General features: G+C 36.8%; 1 pseudogene; it reads left to right on the top strand.

The window, feature by feature from the left end:
* Positions 1 to 6,904, top strand: part of LOC107576288 (poliovirus receptor-like) — a 10,794-nt pseudogene extending 3,890 nt beyond the window's left edge.
* Positions 6,905 to 8,870: the final 1,966 nt, after the last annotated feature.

Here is an 8,870-nt window from a genome sequence, read left to right on the forward strand (position 1 = left end):
ACAATAAAGTATAAGGTAGCTTTATTGTACATGACCAAGGAAAATGCAGCCACCAACTGATAAAATTCATTAAGGGACCATGGTCCAAACAAGGAAATATCAAAAGCAAAAATAATTAATCTAAGTGACGAATTATTAAAATAAACAAATAACTAAATATGAATAATAAAGCGGTACTTTTCATCAGAGAGACCCAAGGCCCAAAATAACAAACAAAGCCAAACTAATGAAATAAAATATAAATAACCTGCCACAAAGAAAAAGAAATACAATAAACCTAACCTATCTACTCTTAACCGAAAAAAACATAGTAGAAATGAGATCTAAACAAAAGGGCAGGTCTCTCCTACATTACTACCACATTTCAAAATAACCAAACAATCAAAAGAAACACTAACAGCACATCTTGGACTGGCGGCTAACAGGGAGTCTGGACCAGTGCGACCAGCCCGAAGTCGCACCACCTCCCCCTTCTGAAGAGCGGAAGAAGCGTTTTAAAAGGACTGCCAGCTGATCACACCAATTACCGCTGATAGACGGCAGCACTCCTAGTCAATCAGCAGCAATCTGAAACTCAGACAGAAAACATCCAACAAAACACCAATATTACAGAAACACAAACATCATAACATAACAGATGCATTGAATCCATTCGTTTTTTTTCCCATTTCAAATGTAGCTCGTCCTGCAGTTAACGTGAGAGGGGAGGCACCTGTTGCTGGATATTTAGAGGTGATGTTGGCGTCATGCTTTGCCTCTAATGCACGGCCTGCAGCAGAAGTGATGTGGAGATTAGGAGACCTGGAAAACTCTCTGAGGACTGAAACCAACCGTACAGTGCACCCAGATGGGACCATTACTGTTGTGTCCTACTTGCTTGGTGTCCCATTAAAACATTTAAATAAGAAGAACATCCAGTGTGTGGTGAAACACAACACTCAAAAAGATGAACTTGTGCTGAACTACACAATAAACATCCATTGTAAGTACACATATGGTGTATCAACCAACAGCTTGAATACAAATGACTGTTACGTACCTTTCATATAAAAACAAAACTTTATGTTTCAAGTGCATCTCTCTATTTGTAACAAAGGCTTGTTTTTTGAATAATTTAGAAAGATGATTTTTGATTGTGAAGAATGAATATTCAGTTATTACAGCTAATAAAAAATGGAGATGAAGATAACAATAACCAAAGACATAAGAGAACACACACACACATATATATATATATTTATTTGTTTATAAAAAAAAATTCACATTTCTGACACAAGATGGAGGCATCACTATTCTCAAAATGTTGTGCTCATTCCTACTTTGTAACCCAAAGTGTAAGAAATATGGCTTTAGTTTCACATATAGTACATAGTGTTTATGGATATATAGTTATTTTTTGCTGCTTATTTTCTCCTAGATCCTCCTGAGTCAGTGGTTATAATTCCTGACAGTCCAAAAAAATGCTAAAGTATTCTGGTGTAAAGTGGATAGTAACCCAGAACCAGCCAGCTACACCTGGACAAGGTAATACAAATATTTTTTTGGGCTGTGTGTAATGGCCTGTGCTTAATGGAAGAGTTGCTCCTGACAGTTAAAATAATTTCAGCACTCAGTTTAAATAAACTGAAAATCAGACAGAAAATGATCAAGCAGGTAATACATTATTGAAGGCATGCTTTATGAGAAAGAGTCACTAAATATATCTGTCTCAGTGGCAGTTGTTATTCTATAAGCCAGTGGCTCTCAAACCTGTCCAGGAGTACCCCCAGCCCTGCACATTTTGTATGCCGCCCACATCGATCACACCTGATTCAACTCATCAGCTCATTATTTTAGGTTTCAGAGAGAGACAGATGCAAGGCTGTTCTGATAAGTTGCTGAGGTGTTGGCCTGTGGTTGCTAGTTGAATTTTTTTGAAGTTATCCAACTTTGTTTTAGTTTTTTTTACAGATAGTTTACTACTGACCATCAATTGTACTGTTATGTACTAGCAGAACATGCTTATTGATCTTTCATATCTCTCTATTAACAGAGAGAGTACTCCCTATTATGAAGGCAACAAGCTTCCTGTGCCAAAACTGTCCCCCGACTTTAATGGCTTGTACATTTGTAATGCTTCAAACAAATATGGAAGTTCATTAGGTTCCCTGTATGTGAATGTTCATACTGGTGAGTCTATTTTTGTTTTTATAGTTAATGGTACATGTCGTTTGATGTTCTTGAAACTCTTATGCCATGAAAAAGGTTGTGTGTGCTGCTGCTCTGAACAGAACTGAATTGAGAATGCTGTTTAAAGTCCAGCTGAATTGCTGAATTTCAGTTGTGCTAACAAACAGAACATTTACATTTACGTGTTTGACAGTATATAAGTATGCATCCCGGATGTGGTATTCTAGGACAGTGGTTTTCAAACCCTGGGTCACGACCCACCCCACTGGTGTATATATGTATGTAAAGTGAAAGTGACGTGACATGTGGCCAAGTATGTTTACTCATACTAGGAATTAGTGCTCTGCATTTAACCCAGCCTAAGTGCACAAACACAGCAGTGAACACACACACCCGGAGCAGTGGGCAGCCATTTATGCTGCGGCGCCTGGGGAGCAGTTGGGGTTCGGTGCCTTGCTCAAGGGCACCTCAGTCGTGGTATTGAAGGTGGAAGAGAGCACTGTACATTCATTGCCCCCACCTACAATCCCTGCCGGTATGAGACTCGAACCCCGCAACCTTTGGGTGACGAGTCCAACTCTCTAACCATTAGGCCACGACTTTGTAACAAAACTCGGGGAAGAAGGACGCTTCAAATGTTTCTGATTACAACATGTTTTTACAGCATTGAACATAGTAGCCAATCACAGACGTATCTGTTGATTTCTTCCAGAGTTCCTCTGTGGGACTCGAGACCGGTGCGACACAGTTGTCACTCCATATATATATATATATATATATATATATATGGCTCACGATAATTAAAAAAGAAAAAATACGGTCGCACTAAAAAAAGTTGGAAAACCACTGATCTAGGATAAATGTAATCTGTGACAAACCATGACTATAGAAGCAGTTATAGCATTTGTCAGCCTTTTCAGAATAACAGTAACATTGTAGAAGTGTGGACTTGACACTTTTACATCTCTCCATCCCTCTTTCCTAGAATCCAGCACCGTCTGTTGGGGTCTGTTTGGCTTTGTCATCTGCTGTGCTGTTCTTGCTGCTGTTGTTGGTGTGATATTCAGATTCAAGCGGTGAGTTTGAACACTTTATTTGTCTTAGTGTGACTTGATAGTTGGAGCTTTTGTATCTCAAGTTTTAGTTTGTTTTGGTTATATTATAATATTGCCCTACAATAATAAATTATGTTCAAATTGAATATTTTCCAGTGATGAGCTGTTTGTTTGACACAATTATAGTAGATTTTTTAATGTGCAGTTATGAGGAGTGGTATTTTAAACCATTGAGAGGGTCATCACAGACTGGACTGCGTGATGCTGCAGAAATAGAAACCAAGCAATCAACAATGTCTTGGCAAAAATGTAAACTTATAAATGCATCAGTGTTAATTTAGTTTTAATTAGTTGCGACACAGTTGTCACTCCATATATATATATATATATATATATATATATCGCTCACGATAATTAAAAAAGAAAAAATACGGTCGCACTAAAAAAAGTTGGAAAACCACTGATCTAGGATAAATGTAATCTGTGACAAACCATGACTATAGAAGCAGTTATAGCATTTGTCAGCCTTTTCAGAATAACAGTAACATTGTAGAAGTGTGGACTTGACACTTTTACATCTCTCCATCCCTCTTTCCTAGAATCCAGCACCGTCTGTTGGGGTCTGTTTGGCTTTGTCATCTGCTGTGCTGTTCTTGCTGCTGTTGTTGGTGTGATATTCAGATTCAAGCGGTGAGTTTGAACACTTTATTTGTCTTAGTGTGACTTGATAGTTGGAGCTTTTGTATCTCAAGTTTTAGTTTGTTTTGGTTATATTATAATATTGCCCTACAATAATAAATTATGTTCAAATTGAATATTTTCCAGTGATGAGCTGTTTGTTTGACACAATTATAGTGATTTTTTTAATGTGCAGTTATGAGGAGGGGTATTTTAAACCATTGAGAGGGTCATCACAGACTGGACTGCGTGATGCTGCAGAAATAGAAACCAAGCAATCAACAATGTCTTGGCAAAAATGTAAACTTATAAATGCATCAGTGTTAATTTAGTTTTAATTAGTTTGTTTTAATTGAATGGCAATGTAATATAACACAAATTATAGTGTTATAAATATACATTCATTTTTAAATGAAAACAAAACGTTGCTAAATTAACAATTTTATATTTGTGGAAATGTGTAACGTGTAAGGAGGGAGTGAAATTACAGTATTGACTGATATAAAAAAAATGCTTGTTCAGTTCATTACCTTTGTTATCATTGTGTCATAAACAGAAGGAAAACAATAAATAAACACCAGTTCTGCATATTGGTTATTGGTCACATAAACATGCAGATAATCAGTATCGGTGTCAGTTCTAAAAAAAAAAAAAAATCAATATTGGTCGATCTCTAGTCCATAATTAGTAGTAATTAGACCTGAAGTATTTGTGTCAGACAAAGAAATTAAATGTGCAGTGTTGGGGGGCTCCAGGAACAGGTTTAAGGACCACTGAGCTGGGTTATAAACGTTACAGCAGACTGTACCAACATGTGGTCAATCTGGTCCTGAGCCTCCTCCCTAGTTCCCACCCATTCCCCTCCCCATGTTGTTTCTACGGTGCGAGGACTCACCTACCGGGAGGGGGGAGTAATGTCATGCCCCTGGACTGTTTGTTGTGTTCGGTGACCCAGTTTCTTCCCCATGTGTTCCGCTTCCCTGTTAATTAGTCATTCCGTGCACCTGTATTCCCCTGATTGCCCTGTGTTTATAAGCCCCAGTGTGTGCATTCTGTGTTTGTCTGAGATTATATGTCTACCCTGGTGTTTCCTGTGATCCTGTCTGCTCCGTGTAGTTCCATGGATGTTTGGATTAAAAACCTGTTGTTTTCGTGTACTCCTGGTCTCCTTGTTCCTTGTCCCTCGCTCCTCGCCTTAGGCTAAGTGTGACAACATGTTAAATTGATCTTAATTTTAGGGAATGGATTCCAGTACCACAGCGTTCCAATGATGAGGGAGCACAGGTGAGTTTTTGTTGTAGTTGTTGTGATAGAAACACTGTTTAAAAATTGAGTCGTTATTTTTTTTTCATGTTTTTGAAAGTGTTTTATGTTCACTGATATGCTCATCGTGGCTAAGTATGTTTGATAAATACAGTAAAAACAATAATATTGTGAAATATTAATACAATTTTAAAATAACTGTTTTCTGTTTGAGTATGTTTTAAAATATAATTTTATTCTTGTGATTTATCAAAGCTGAATTTGTAACATTTATAAATGTTGTCGCTTTTGATCAATTTAATGCATCATTGCTGAATATTAAATTCTTCCCAAAATAAAAATCTCAATGACCACAAATTCTAGTGTGAATTTTTTAGATTGTATTCACTATTATAATTTGCCTAAACTTTCCCACAGGGCAGTGTAAGACAGGAGGATGATCCGGATGAAAGAGGTGTAGGATCTGTCTCACAACAGACCCACCTACATGATGGAGACACACACATCAAACCAGCACATTCCATGGAAGGTTTTTGAGGTTCGTTTCTCCAGCCATCTGCAGTCATAAAACTCAGGCTCTATCAAGTAAGGTGAAGCATTCCCTGGACTGTTTGGCTATATCTCAAGATAAGCTAAAAAGGACAGTACTTTAACGGTGCTTAAAAAAATGGCCAATAAATTTCATGTTTCATTTATAACTAATCAATTGTCTGGTGTCAGATAATTTTGTGTCAACTCTATTGCCAAAAGATCCTTGCTTGTTACCTTAGCTCGTAGCTTACGCATAATAATTACCTCTCTTTCAAGAGCTGACAAATCATCAAATTTTGTATTTCACCCGTGGCCAGGGAGAATACAAAAATTACATATTCAATTGGTAATATACACTGACATCAGCTTCTCGCTGGCCGAGTAGCTGATAAAAGTATAAACTATTGAAAGTCAAAGTCAGTTTTGATCAGGTGGACCTCGAATTCTCAGATCGAGTTCTTTTAAAACCTGAGCTAGAAATAAACCTGAATGAATTAATGATTAATTCCCTTACAACTAAGTAAATTATTACAGAGGTAATCCGGTCTCTCCTGTGCAGTTACAACCACTTTTGATTTATGTAGACATGAATCAGAATGAGTTGAGTCTTAATAAGGCCCATGCTCTGAACATTAACTGATGTGGCTCAGTTCAAATCTTGTTCATCTGACATCTTTTAAATTTACAAATTAAAATTGCATCTTTGTGATTTCACAGAAATGGGGAGCATTTCTGATCAGTGACGGCTGTTTTTGGACCAGCACTCTTTCTTGAACCAGATGTCCCAAATGACGAGATGTGCCTACGTTCTTAAAAGGGGAATAATACTAACTGAAAGTTAAGGACTGGTAAGAGGGGATTCGAGTGAGAGAGTTAAATTGAAAGTAGAACAGATATGCTGGAAAGTACCTTTTGAAGGGAGCGTGGTATTATACACAAGCCTGCAAAAGTCCCGTCTTTAAATTACAATAAAACCACGATTAAGCATTGTACAGCTTCCCTTCTCCTGATGCAAGAGGCAGAGCAGGATCTCCTATATCCACAGATGTCTGTTAAACCGCAAAGAATAGGGTGAGGTGTAGTTTAGGAATGTGTTAACGGTTACCACAGACAGATGTTGGCTGTGGGTTAACTGTTCTTTTTCTTCCTTTTGTTGTCATCTCCGAATTTAGTTTACTTCTCTTTTATTTTTTCCGTTCAGTCTGAGTTGTTTTTTTTTTTTTTTTTTTTTTTTTTCTCATTCTATGTGTCTGGACCTCAAAAACCATTTAGTTTAGGCTTTTTGTTTTGTTTCTAGGACAATAGAGACAGTAGGTATGAAAGAGACTGCGAGTGGGAGCCAGACAGATCCAATGTGTCCACAACCATTTGATCATAGAAATATTTGGCAGAAATGCTAACATGTGCCTTAAATATCAGTCAGCAAACATGGCCATCAGAAAATCAGTCACATTTCTTTATTTTCTCCTGTATTTATTTAACGCAATGCGTAAAAAGACAGTATAAGTCATTATAATCCGTAATTATGTCCGCACTGGATGCAACGAATGCCTCGTTTATAATGGGTTTTAATATGACCCCTTTAAGGCTGTCCTGAAGTTTGTCATTCAACAGATTTATGAAGAAGTTATTTAGCCACAGTTCCAAACATGTTAGAAGCAAGCAACCTCATAGCAACTGTGACTCATGATGGTTGGCTGTTGTAGTTTTGGGGGATCTTTCTGGTTCAGAGCCCAACAAACTTCCATCATGATGTCAACAATTACACTAAAGACTGCTTAATGACAACATGATGCTTTCTATGCAACAGATGAAGCTGAACTAGAAAAGCAAATCCAAAAAGGATTGACTCAGACAAAAGACAAGGTGTTTAGAACAACCAAGTCAAAGGTCAGATTTCAATGGATGTAGTGAGGAACATGAATGGGCTCATACATGCAGGAAACCCACCTAATATCACAAGTGAAGGAATTCTGCATGAAGGAATAAGCTAAAAGACAAACATAATGATACTGGCTGCTAAACGTATGGATGTACTTATTTTTTTCCCACAATAGTTGAATTTCTGTAGCTATTTGTTTATTAAAATATTTCATTGAGAAATATTGGTTTTGTGTTATGTCGCCATTAATACTATTCAAATTGAAGTGTCAGTGTCCACACATGCTGACAAAGGGACACATTTCAAGAGGCTTACTTATTCACAGCACTGTAAGTCAAATTTGTGTTAGTGTGATAAGCTTTTTATATATGGGACGCCAACCAAAGGCATCTGACTACTGCAAGCAAAAGCAATCCAATGTGCTTATTCACAAGGCAGCAACTGCTTATCAACAGGCATTTTAAGATAATTTAGAAGCACAAGCAGAGAGAAAAACTCCTTCATACCAGTAAAACAATGTGTCCGCACATCAAGGTAATTTTTAAAGGAATACCAGCAACACTTGTCAAAATAATCAGAAAGTGGAACTAAAAAGAATAATGGTTTTATTTGCCAATGTGTTGTTACACAGGCCTTCATCAGGGCTAAAAGATTGCATACAATACAAAAACTCATTTAAATACAAAGACAATATTCTGTTCTAATGTTGAACTTCTAAACATTCTATGTAAAGTTCTACTTTCTGGGGTGTACCTTGAACTCTCTGTTGATCAACTGCAATCTTGCTTACTCGAGGTATGCCAGTTCCAAAACCGCGATGTTCACGGTGAACAAACTAGACTTTAGGTGCGTCCCAATTCATGTACTTACAGTGGGGGAAAAAAAGTATTTAGTCAGCCACCAATTGTGTCCATTTTGTTCTTTTTTTTTTGTTTAATGTCAAATTTCGTTCTTAATGCATATCACCACTTAATGGGTGGTTGTGCAATCATTTTTTTTATCACAGTTTAATCGGTTTTTATTACTGTGAACAAGAATGATGTTGTTTGATGCATAAATTAATAAGATAATATGGCTTTTTATTGTTAGCTATTTTACTTGCACATTTGTTACAATATATTTCTATAACAAAAATACAAATGTGATATTACGTTGCAAAAAGAGAAAAATGTTTGAATGGAAATCCATGTGTGAGATAAGGATACAATTAAATCAGTAAAATAAAATTTGCTTTATTTTATTATAGTGATTTATTTTAGAAATGTATAGGAAATAACCTGCTTTCTGGAACA

The sequence above is a fragment of the Sinocyclocheilus grahami genome, unplaced genomic scaffold (assembly GCF_001515645.1).
Source record: "Sinocyclocheilus grahami isolate Dianchi unplaced genomic scaffold, SAMN03320097.WGS_v1.1 scaffold3444.1, whole genome shotgun sequence".
Lineage (NCBI taxonomy): Eukaryota > Metazoa > Chordata > Actinopteri > Cypriniformes > Cyprinidae > Sinocyclocheilus > Sinocyclocheilus grahami.